At 39.5% G+C, this 13,590-nt stretch overlaps 1 protein-coding gene across 12 annotated transcripts in view; it reads left to right on the forward strand.

Moving 5' to 3' along the window:
- LOC121900143 (inactive N-acetylated-alpha-linked acidic dipeptidase-like protein 2) overlaps positions 1–13,590 on the forward strand; it is a 651,762-nt gene that overhangs the window by 488,518 nt on the left and 149,654 nt on the right. The window lies entirely within an intron of this gene.

Raw genomic sequence — 13,590 nt, forward strand, 5'->3', positions numbered from 1 at the left:
ACTCTATTGGAGGAAAGTCCTATATAAGTTAGCATTCGCTTAATAGCATTCAGAACGGCAGTTTTAAAGTCATGATGAAATGAAAAATTCCTTTTAAACAATTTTAGATCAAATCCTTGGTCATATTATGCACCTATTGAACAATAAATGCCCAAAAAATTACAAAAAATCAATTTCTTTGTATTTTTATATCAAAATCCAATCATGTTTTCTTCCTGTAAAACAAAATAAGATGTGTGCTTATGTAAGTTTGAACCAACCAGTTTCAACCAATAATATGACATCTACCCAACAATCAGTCTTGAACTTTTAGTGACACAGAGCTAAGATTCATTATGACACACCCAATTTTTAACTTCAAATCAAATTCCACCTAACGTTATGTCCCACCTGTCTATCTTGTTTCACTCGGAAACATGTCATGGTACAGAGGTAAGATGCTCTCGAAATGCAGTTTCAGCTGGACTTTAAAAATCAGCAGGTATTCCTGTTTTTGTATTTCAGTTTTTCACTAAGACTATGGTAGTCTCCCAACATTTTATTTCTATAATTTACAGGCTTTCTCTCTCTCAGTGAAAGCTTTCTACTGCTGTCTGTCCTCACCAGCGCTGTCTCTCTGTTGCTCGCTCTTGCACTCAGTTCATTCACCCTCTCTCTTATTCTCTCGTTTTTTTTAAAATGAGTTTGGAAACCCAAAACAAAGCCTAACTTTTAACATTATCAAACAAAGAGAGATGTCGTCCCCTCCTTTCTCTCATGGCAGGGTCGTATAGCTCTGACCATGACATGTTACAGCAGAGCCCAGAAGCCCCGCCCACTGGTGCAGAGCGGAATGGCGGTTCGCATGTTTATTTCAAGTTTATCAATATTAAATGTGTCACATGTCCAAATTGCACCAAATTTCAACAGTGCACTCCGTTGTATCCCCAGCAATGTACCCACCAAGTATGAAGTAGATCAGATGAACAGTTCTCGAGATATGCAAAGGACAAACATACATACATACTTACAGACAGACAGAGATTCCTTGCTTTAGGCTACATAGAGAGATGACTGAAAATAAGGAAAAGCATAATAGCAGCCCTTTAAAGGTCACTCCCTGGATCCCTTACTTCAAAAGCAAATCACACAATGCAATTGTGTCCAACCTCACAGGGTAAAAATAAAGGCTAAATAAATAATAAACTAAGTGAGCAGGAAACAATGGAAAGGGAGTATAAGAAAGAGAATTACGTTTGCTCTTTGGTCATCAAACAGGTTGTGTATGTTCGATACAGTGGTGGCTCTCAATGGCAATTCAAGTGCAGTCATTGGATGTGATCTGAATTATTTTACATAGACCCTCATCCTCCACAATGTTAACTGGCCTGAAAGCTGTGGACACCCTTTTAGCTACTGCTGTTGAAAGCTTTTGCTTGAAGGTTTGTCCATGGGTTTCCCTTGCACACTATCAATCGTGGTTTGCTGTAAGCGGGATGGACCGGGTTAATGAGGCTGCCTACATTAGCATTAGCTGTGTGCTTCATCAGCAAATGGTATTTAAAATCAGATATACTCTGGTGGTAAACCAGTTCACATTGACAGTAACTACAAATAACTTTGGTCTTGTCGACAGACCCATCTGACAAGGCTTTGAAACTGAACTTGCTATTCAAAATACATTTTTCTTTATCCATTTTCCTTGCTAGTTGCCATCTGACTTAACTACGGGTGAAGCAAGGGGTCATCATAACAGAACCTTCTTCTTCTTTTTGTTTTACAGCAGTTGGCATCCAGCTTATTGATGCCACTCTCTGCTCTGGAGTGTGGATCAGACAATAGACCCATAACAGAACCTGCATTAATGGCATCAAAAATAATTAGTGCAATTAAGACAAATTTGTGTTAACACATTAATTTTGCATTAACTTTGAGAGCCCTAGTCAAAACCAATGCCACAAATGGAGCTCAAAATGCCAACAATGCTGTCACTTTGTCAAATGTTCAGTGCTGATTGCCCTCAGTTATTTTTACACTCATCTGTCATTTTTCTAGCACTTATATACTGTATTTGTCATATCTCTAATTTTTCTCTCCCACACACTGAGCACATAATTGTGCTATGCTCTTTGGTTTTCCCACCATGACACATTATCAGTGTTGTCATGGTGAATGGCCTTTATGTTAAGGAGAAGGCAGAAATGCTGTGATACTCCTATACAATTTGATGTGAAGAATGATGGCTTAAAATTAGATGTACTGTACAGATGTAATGTTGATTATTTCTTATTTCTGACTGTGACTTGAACAGTTCTCAGAGTTCTGATAATGACACATTTAGGTAGATGTCGATGGAGTATGAGGGTGAGGAAAGTGACTATGTTAAAAAAGATAATAATCAAAACAGTTCACAAAATACCTTCAGGCACCCGATGTATAAGCAATGCATATGCACAAAAAACACACAAAAAAACATACAAAACATGCTTGTTATTTTCCCAATAGAACGATAACTGTCTTTTCAATAAAAGAGGAACATGTGGTCAGAATGTGCACACCTCATGCATTCTCAAGATCATGTGTACACACATGTTTCTACAGACAGCCCAGTGTGATGTGTGTGATGTTTTCAAAGTAGAAAATCAAGATGAGGGACCCAACCTAATATGCAATGTCATGCATGTCATTTAAATCTTAGTCAATTTTACTGATTTTTTAAAATAATTTTTCTATTTCCCTTACAAACACACCACTGAGGATGTGCTCTTTTCTTTTCTTGTCTAATTTTTATTAGAGCAAACAGCAGACAGGCGACTTGACAACAGCACAAAACCTAAGTGATAAGAGAATATAGCAGCAAAATCTTTTTACATACAACATAACATGAAATTGTAACTTTAGGGAAATTGTGTGTGTATGGGGTAGCCCAACCACAGAGTGGGCATAAAATATACAGTATATTTGTAAAGATAAATAAATAAAATAAAAGACCCCATTTCAGTTGTGATAGAGGAAGAAAAAGGACTGCACACATAGCATTGCTAAGCTTGTGTAGCTTATGTTTGTCCATGGCATGGTGGAAGGTAGGAGCAGTTCCCTCCACTGCTCTGCTAGCACCAGAGTCTTGAGCTGGTTGTGAGCTGCAGCAGGGAGCCGCTGAAGTGGAAGGTAGTGTGGGGAAACTTGCTGCAGTTGAACACCAGATGGACAGTAGTGTGTTAGAGTAGCTGCAGAGGTCTGGTGGTATAGATGCAGGCACTCCAGGGAGGAGGAGATTTCAGTAGAACAGGTGGGAGATGACAGTATGATCTGAGCTTCTTATTGAAAAAATGTAAATCCTCTTGATGTTGTAGAGGAAGAATATACAGATATGGATGAATGTTAGCCAACAACCACAGTTTGTTGCAGTGTTCCTTGCTGCCCGAGTTGGCATCACATCAGTTTTATGATTGTTGATGGGCAGATCTCAGCACACACATCCTATCCCCTGAAGGAACACAAGCTCATTCTTATCCAGAGTGAGCTTTATGTGGTGCCTTGACATCCACTCTGTGAGGTCTGCCAGAGAAGCAGTGATGCCTCCATCTGAGTGTCAGATGAAGGATAACAAGAATAGTTTTATTATGGTTCTGTGCTCAATTTCTGTATTCTTTTTTATTATAATTTATTCTGCTTCTTTTTTTACTTGTTTAGTCATTTCTCTGTATTTACTTTTTATTATTCTTAAGCACAATTAAACTTTTTGATATTAGAACTATAGAATAATTATTAGTTTTCCAACATTCGATGACAACGACTGATCACTGGCAATGATGGTTTATAGGTACATGTGTGATGAAATAATGGATCACTGTCACACTCTGGATTCAAAATGTAATGTAATAATATCCGAGACATTTTTCCTTAAAAACAATTCTTAATCAGGTGCAGCCATTCTGTTTTTTTTTCTTTCTTGATGAGACAGAAAGCTGAGAGGGGCAAAGACTAGAGAAGACTCAGGGGAGGGTACTGAATTCGTTAAGGTAATTTTTGAAGCAGATACATATGGTCCCAACCACACAAGCACCCTTTTGAGCAACTTCTGCCTCTGTGTTCCAGGATTGTTCAATATTCCAAACAGACCATTATAGGTGATCTACTGTGTGTGTAATTGTATTCATTCATCCTCATACGCCCAGTAAACTGAATTGCAGTGCTGGTAATGTGTTGGGAAACCACCAGATGTTGTGTACCAGTGCCACAGTGATCGTGACAGGAGTGTGGTTCGTTGAACATTTGTTTTCTCATTTAGCATCTGTTTTTCTCTCACTTTTTGAAAGTTTTCTCTTCTGTGCAGTCATACCGCTCCCCACATGGTCCTGTGATTATTCACACCCTGCCATAATTTGACAGTTTGTTTTACAAAGTTTGCAAAGTTGTTTAAGGATGGCTTAGGCATCTTCAAGATGTTACTTTACACTGGATGTTAGAAGAAGTTTCTTTGTGAGATGAGGATGATCTGCAAAGTCAAAACTGTTTGTGCAATACATATTCCCAACATGAGTAGAGCTAATGTTTGCTGAGTGCAATATGACCACATAATAATATCAAGAAACTCAGTTCACCTCAACACTTAAGCCCCTTAACCTTTTCAGCTCTTTGTTGAGTGTTGCACTTCTTACTTGCTGCTTTTCTAATGCACTTGTGTGTGTGTGTGTGTGTGTGTGTGTATATATATATATATATATATATATATATATATATATATATATAATATTCTCATTGCACTTGTACCTGGTCAACTACTTGAGAATTTGTATTACTCCACTCTTTCAGAGTCACTGTCCTCTAACACTCTCTCCCTTTCTCTCTCAACCAGAGCTTCTGCTTGAGGTTTCTTTTCGTTAAAGGGGAGTTTTTCCTTGCGCTGTCGCCAAGTGCCTGCTAAAAGAGGAATGTTGGGTCTCTGTGAAATAAAGAGTACAGTCTAGAGCTGCTCTATGTGAAAAGTGCCCTGAGATAACTTCTGTTGTGATTTGGCGCTATATAAATAAAATTGAACTGAATTAAATTGTTTTGCCTCATTTGTAAGTCGCTTTGGATAAAAGCGTCTGCCAAATGACAAAATGTAAATGTATATCATATCATTATACTAATTCATTGTGATATTACACAATATACCCAAAAAAAAGCTCCCTCAGTTTCTTCACAGCTGTGCACATAAATCTGGGAGTAAAATTACATCCCACTAGTGCTACACGTGGGAGTCATCTCTGACATACAGTATGTCAAGCAATTGCATTTGCTTTGGGGACCTGGAGAAGAACTCCACAGGTCAGTGAGGTGTGGAACGAATATTTGACAGCCCCTCATCTTTGCTGCTCCTTGGCTCAGAAGCACATTCAGGTTCAGGTGGGCAGGGGCTTCATTTATAACCATTGCGTATGCACGAAAGAAGGCATACACCACTTTCTAAGCAAACTTTGGGATTTTTAAAGAACAAATTTGATGGGAGAATGTGCGGTCCTCCATGGAAACTCATGCGTACACATATAGACTAGAGAAATGAAACTGTGACTCTGTTGGCAAATGGATGAAAAGCAAGTAACGGTTTGAAATTATGTAAAGTAAATTGAAACATTACCTCTCACATATTATATGAAGAGTTCATTTGCAAAAACAGATAAAAGCCATTCTTGAAATGAATAAACAAACATTGATTGATTGATACTCCCTGGAGTGCACACACAAAAACTAAAAACAATGGAAAATGTCTCATTTGTTTGTGTAAATAAAACACAATTTGAATGCATTTGGTTTACTCTCTTTTCAAACAAAGGAATACAAATTACGCACCCAGGTCATCTGGTGCTGGCGTTTGCATTTGGTATGAATGAATATTAATTTAGGGCATTTCCCTGACTATTTAAAGACAACTATGGACGTTACAAGAGAGGGACAAGATGATCTCTCACATGCTCCAAATTTTGATTTGATTGTGATTTATAAAGGGAAACTAGCGTAGGACGTGCATACACACTGTGTTATAAATCAGAATATTTTTGTGCGTAAGCACTTCCTGTGTTTCGTCCTCACACCATCTTTTGACATGAATCCTGCACAGTTTTATAAATGAGGCCCTACTGCATTAAATTAATAGAGCCTGAGGTATCTTTGTCTTTCTCCAGGTAATTATAGTCCTCCAAAAATGTAAGGAGCAAAGCTGCAACATATTTTGCCCCCCGCCTACTGTGGCATTCTTTAAAATATGAAAAGTGCTCTTTGACAGCTGACTGCTGTATGAAAGATAGCGAAGTACAAGAGATGGTTCTGCAAAATTACTCTGTATATCCACCCACCATAACCACAAATTGCGGTTTCCTCGCTTCATCTTTAATTTCCTCTCCCAGTACATCAGCAATAGCTATAATTATCTCATTGTGGATTTTAACCCATGTGCCAGTAATACTTTGTCATTTGACAGGCTGCAATACAAATCTTCGTTGTGTTCAGACAAAAAGGAAAGAAGCTCAAAATAATTGCCTCTATTTTTGACTCCTTCCCCTCATCATGACCCCTAAATTGAGCTCTCTTTGGCAAAAAGGCAACACAATTAAATAGCGTCTTCAGTATGTCCTTGGTTTGTCTCATTGTCTTATTGTGCATTTCAGTTTTCCTTCTGTTGGGTTTGCCCTGCAGTTTTAATTTGACCTCTCCTGTGACATGTCAAGAAGTCTTGACATGTCACAGGTTTACAAAACCCGTTGGGCATGATGTCCCTTTGAAACTGTCCCAGCTCAAAGTCGTACCTTTTCTTGATTGCAGTGGGGTGTTGTGGCGCTCTTCATGAACCAAATCCAAAACGAACCCATGAAAAATCTACCTGAACCAGAAGTGCATAAATGAATCCTCAATGAGAATGGGGCCCAAGAACAGTCAGAGCAAATCCAAATATACCAGGGGACCTGATCCAAAATGTTGTCGACATGAACAGACCCAAAAAGAGAGAGAGCACCAACACTCATAGCAGGTAGTTCAAAAGCATTATCATTGAATGTGATCCACATTTTTCCAGAACCCTCCATTGTCAACATTTTTGTCTGGAAATAGCTTGGACAACTAAACCTTAGACCCATGGCAATACAACAGGACTGTACCTCACCAGATAATTTGGACCCAGCCCAACTCAGGTCAAGCAGGGTCTTGAAAATGAGGAAACAAGAGTTCTCTACATCACACCTACTTACCTAACAACATTTTAGTTGTCGTTGTTTGTTGTTGCAGCTCGGCTTAGTTCAGATTCAGTAGATATGGCGTTGCTCTGCCATTACTTACAATCCTGACCTTCTTCTCAAATAGTCAGTGAGAAAATAGTGCAGTTAAAAAAAAGCACACAGTATCCGCCAATTGTCTCTCTTTAGACATATTTACGTTACTACTAACAAGCTAGCTAAAAACGAATACACAGTGAAACACAGCTACCATCTGCAGCACTCAACATTCTCATATGAGGATGCAAATGCAGTATAGGAATGCTAGATTAGACTGAATGTGGCCGGTAGAAGCATAGTAATGATAAAGTGTAGGTCCAGTGGGAGAAGTAAATATTTGGTATCGAGTTCTGTGGTGAACTTTGACATGCAAATTCAGGCTGTTGACCAATAGCAAATTGTCTTGACAATGCTGACCTTGGTGGGAAACAAAGAACCACTGAGGCCAAAAAAGTAGACGCTTATAGCTTACTAAATTGTGTTGCACCATCCACTTTCACTAAACCTCCTCTGTTGGAGTATAAAATGTTCCACAAAAGAGGCATCGTTTGCAGAATGTTGCAGATATGAGACGAGTCAAATATGTCTTGAATATAATGTATCTTTAATATACTGTGAGAACTATTGTCCCATTAGCAACCAGGCTAAATAGCTTGAGAGCTTTTGCGACAGATTCCTACTAGCGTGTTCCCAGCAGGCAAGTGTGTTAGCGGTTAGCTTGACAACTAGCCAAGCAAGTTGTCCCCACGTTACCAAGCTTCTTTTGTTTAACTTTCTGCTATATCCAATAAAATTAATTTCTTTGATGGTCTAATTAATAGATTTTGATATTAGTTTAATTGTTTATTGGTCTTACTCAGGCTGACTCATGTCTCACAACAATTCTGTATGAACTACTGCTTGGAGAGATGTTTTCCAGCTTACAGTTTGATTACCCCAGTTTTCTGCTAAGCAAGTGGCAGTGGAGTGGAAAGTAAGATACATATTACACATGAATCTGTAAACATGTCATTTAACGCATATTTGACATGGTACTTTGAATTTGGCAGCAATTTCATCACACCAGTACTCCAAGAGCACACCAGGTCTTAATTTATTATTGGCTCATGCAGCAGAAATACCATTTTATTACACCAATTTACAGTGACATTCTTTCCATTTCAAATAGTCTTCCTCAGCCTGTATGTCTGGGCTTTAAAACACAGTAAATGGAGTCTTGTTAAGTGGCAGTAGATACCTTTCAGTGCCTCCTGGAAGTCTGAAGCTGATGAGGAATGATAGAAGGATATTACATCTGCATACTGCTCTCCCCTGCACAGCTGTCAGGTCAAACCCCTTTTAGTGCTTCAAATGGTGATGATCCCAGTGAGCAGTCATGCAAGCTAAGGCACACTCACACACACTCATGTGCACATACGCATATCTCCCCCTGACACATCTTACTTGAGGTAATTACAATTTTGAAGATTGGAATGATTGAGGGTGAGAAGTATATCAGTAAAGTCTGTGGAGTGGATGGAGGAAACAGGATCCGAGTGAGGAGAGAAAGAAGATGGTAAATAAGAGTGAGATGATAGGTTGTTAATATCAATAAATCATTACCATATTAAATTTGGGACATTAGCACAATTACAGTACACCTTTGCCAAGAGGACTGTCAGTCTCTGAAGTCCTACACACTACATTTTTTATATTTAGCAAAAAATTAGCTGGATTACTGCATGGCATAATTTACTATAGGAAAATACTATTTTCCTGTAGTACAAATACAGAATTCAGAGTTTGTGGCAATAGCAGGATGATAAGGATGATGCCAGGCGTATATGCACCAATTTAGTATTGCACCTCAGTAAAATTGGGTGATTGGCATGATATACATTTAAAAAGTATTGGTCGAAATAGGTGAAGGAGTGGCTGAGATATCCTGACTTTTAGTTTCTAGGGCCAAGCTCCAAAAACACTGAATCCTACATTTACCATGAGAGCATATTTTATTGTCCTCCTTGCCTGGTAAATTCACGTCCTTCAAATTCCACATCAAGTGTATAACTGTTCTAAACTTGACATGCTTGGACTTTCTCGATGTGTGACAACAGTAGGAATGTATCGGATGGCAATAGTGCTAAACTCTCACCCAGTTGTGTGGTCTTATATTTGAGCACTAACACTAATACTGACATGTATATGTTGCTTGTGTTATGTTGAAATTTACGAAATTTACATTTTCTATTAACATAATGAGGAAATGTTGTTATATAATGTATCTTTCACAAAAGTGTCGATACTGAATGTATGAGAAAAATGTTCAGTGATAACATATTTCCTTTTTTTTCCAGCAAAATATCTGATCTTGCAGTACATATCTGCTAGTAGTGACTACAGCTTTGTTAAACTTTTTATGGTTATGTTTAGACACTGGCAGCACTTGGTTAAGGTTAGGGAAAGGTCATGGTCTTGATTTAATACAGAAACAGTCTGCATTGACTTGAAGCATAAAAGACGATTTTATTGAACCAAAACCATAATCTTCCACCGACCTTAACCAAAGTGCTTTTGTTGCAGGACTCAGGATGCAATGCAACAATGTGTCAATGTTCTATCTCACACATGCTCCACCCTCTACTGGACTCTGTGACTCTATGGGTAATATTCTCCTCCAATCACGCACATGCCTCGACTGAGACTCTCCAAGTGGCTTCGCGGATGGATGATGACGACAACTTCTCCCCTGTGCCTGCAGCATTGCTGACCTTCAGAAATCCACCGCTGACTTCAGTTTGCCATGATTTCCCGAAGGTTATGCCCATGGTGGTGGAGTGTGTAGCGCTCTCACTGCCCCTCCCTGTCTCGCTCAAACTGGTCAGCCAGCTTTGTGAAGACTTTTACAGCCTGGCACATCTGGCTCAGCCTGCCTTTGTTTCACCTCTTCTCGTAGACATTTTGCAGTGTGTCAAAGCGTCCTGGAAGGAGCCTCTGTCACCAGTCATGGGAGTGGTTTGCATGGCCACACGGAGACAGGCTGTCCCGGTGTGCCCCCCCCCAGAAGAGGCACACACAGCCCTCCTGATTGAGCAGGAAGCCACAGCCTTCAATGGTGCAGGATAGGGACACACTGGAATATTTTGTAAACATTTGGTGTTAGGCATTGCTGCTGCTAATATACAGCTGGACACCGTCATCTGCCAATCACACCTTCTTCTAGTCAGTTCATGTTCATGTCAACTGGCCTGAGTTGGGCCCCCTACTGATCCACTTCAGCGGCTGGGATTATAAAGTAGTAAGGTCGTGGCGACTAACCTATAACCGGTAGGGCTCAGTGAGGCAGTCTGATGACATGTCGGGCAGGACGAACATTCATCAGGCTCCACCTACTGTATCCATAGGGTCCAGTAGAGGGCGGAGCCTGTGTGAGATAGAACGAAGATTACGATATTGTAACCCTAGTTCTATAAACACAGGCGGAGCCCTCTACCTATGGACCCTGCTGCTCCTAATGCTGTCCGCTGAAGTGGTTTCGGGAGCTGCAGCGAGACGCTGCCTTTTGTACTGTGTGAGACAAACGGAATCAGTAGGTGCGTCCGTATTCGCGAGCTACGTACATGCTAATCTCAGTGGGCGATTGCATGCTTGTGATTGGAGGAGAGTATTACCCATAGAGTCATAGAGTCCAGTAGAGGGCTCCGCCTGTGCTTATAGAACTAGGGTTACAATATCGTAACCTCTGTTGTGTTCACTGCTTGCTTCCACTGCCCCCAGGTGGCCAAAAAGATCAATTAATACAGTTTTAAAAGAGATCTCGATATACAGAAGGATGTATACAAATCTGTGATATGATAGTCTTCACCCACAGATCTCTTGACGGACATACTCAAGCTGGATGAACTCCTCGCCGCCATCTTTGTCAGCTATTGGGGCCTAAATGTGGTCAAAGTCTGGGGGATGAAGACAGGGCCACATTTACTTGCATCACAATGTGTGTCTTGATGCAGATTTACATGAAAAAATGTCTTACCTTTTTTTAGTATCAAAATAATATATTTAAGGGATTGTGCAGCCTCAGTGTGGGTATCGGCTCTCTGAGTTCTTTCGCATTACATTCCCACAGGAATATTTAATTATTCATATTTTAAATATTTTTTTCTCCCTATCTGCTTATTGGATGGTCAACTAATTTCCACGCAAACAGACGATAAAGTACAGTCCCTCAGTAGCTGAGCTCAGCAGAAGTGATTTATAGGTGGATGTGCTGTTTAGTCCAGTTAACATTATGGGGGAAGAAAATCATCAGCACTTTCTGTGTGTCCACTATTTAATTTAGCTCTCCAAATACTTGTCCAGAAAACTGCTACCAATCTTTTCATGACACAGCAGTTTGTTTATAAAAAGAGATAATTTATCATTAAGTCGGTTCAATGGCCTCTGAATCACCACTTGAAGTTGGAGATTTGAACATGAAAAAAACTATTTTTCCAGCCTTCCATTGATTCATCCAAGGGTGATATTAAGTTGAAGGTGCACCTAGAGTTGTACAGCTAAAATAGCCTGAAATTTTGTTCAGAAATCTGCGCATGTGGTCTTAGATATAAAAGATACAGATATAAACAAACTTTTTTACTTACATTTCTGTGTCTTGATGTTTTTATGTATTTGAAGTTTGGAAAATATCATCAATGAAAAACCCACAGGGCCAAGCCTAAGGAAAGTTACCACAAGGGTTTTGAGGTATTTAGTGAGCGCATGAGTAATTCTGCTTGCATGTGGGAGTCAGTGTCCATGCTTCAGTATGTTTCTGTCTCTCTCTCTCAAGGGGAAACATGACATAGTTTCTTTCCATTCTTCACATATCCCTCTGTTCAAGTTGAAACACCCGGATAAGCATTTGGAGTATAATGCTGTTTTTCAGACTGAACTTAACCTTTCTGTTGCTTCCCAACTTTAACTCCTCATTAGACCACAGCTCTCAGATGTGCAGTATGTGTGCATGCTTGTGTATGAGTCAGTGTAACATAGGACTCCAGTGCGTAATGAGCCAAATAAGAACCTTGGACTTGTACCAGTCTCCAAATAGATCACTTTGGCTGCTTTTATCAACAGCTTGGGGACACACCCCACTGAAGTACAGAAATAATCCTTTTTTTCCTTCATTTTCTCTCCATCTTTCTTGATAAGCACTCATTGTTGTGGTGTTTCTGAACTACACTTTCCACAGATCACTTGTCAAGATCTGTCCAAAACTATGCCATATGCTTAAATTGATGTTGTATTCATGAAGTTTGAGTTTCATTTAAGTGATTTTGGCTATTGCTGTTCAGGTTAACAGCCAAGTTCTTCTCTTTATTACTGCAACAAACTGTGAACATACATCACATCACTTCCTGTACATCATAGACCCCCTGTTGATTGGTTAGGACAGCAAATTTAAGTTGAATCTCTTTAACTAGCCGTTGTTATTGAAAGTTGTGTCAACAATTGTGCAGTTAGTGGAGAGATGGACAGGTACTGTACATGCCTTTACTGTATATGATTAGTCTGATAGGTCTGCATAACATTCATCTTCATAACTTAATTATGTGTTGCTGTAAATGCATGAGGCCTGAATGATACTTAAGTTAACAGTGGCTGTACCAAATTTTTCTGTGCAGGTGTGCCCTAAGTAAGCCCACTTAAATGCAGTGCAGGCTGCACATGAGGCGGGAGATGTGATGTTGAATCAGAAAATAATTGAACAGCAGCAGGTAGTGGATGAGCTGTCATGGCACTTCTTGTTGAGGAAAAGTTTTACTATTCTACACTAAAAACAGGTCAACATAATTCTGAAAAATCAGGTTTACAGAGTTATATGGGTAACTTTGCTAAGTAAAGCCCAGAAACCCCTCCTGGAACACTGACTGATGTAAAAACACTATTGAGGTTATCCAGGTAACTCAGTAAACCTGCGTCTTAGAACAGACCCAAGGAAGGGCACAACTCTGAACACCCACACCACTAACTGTATTGTAACGCATCCAACTATAATTGCAGACAAACTTTAGTTTCTTCTTTTGGTAGAGACAGTACAGTACCATTTCCATTTAAAAATGGTTGGTGGACTGGTTTCTCTTGATTAAATAAGCTGTTGACTGTACTTACAGTGTCAAAGGGAGAGAGGAGCACAGACCTCCACCGTAGCAGTCAAATTTTAGAATGCACCCACTGTGGACAAACTCCTGTGTAGTAATAGTATAGTAATTGAGTACACTAATATTTTAGTATAGTAACAAGTTGGATTGGATAGTTGGATAGTTTAATTTATTTTGCATTTTTTTCCCCAGGACATAGTCAAAGTCAGGGCATAGTCAAACCACAGTTAAAATTTGTATTA

This window comes from Thunnus maccoyii, chromosome 7, assembly GCF_910596095.1.
Source record: "Thunnus maccoyii chromosome 7, fThuMac1.1, whole genome shotgun sequence".
Lineage (NCBI taxonomy): Eukaryota > Metazoa > Chordata > Actinopteri > Scombriformes > Scombridae > Thunnus > Thunnus maccoyii.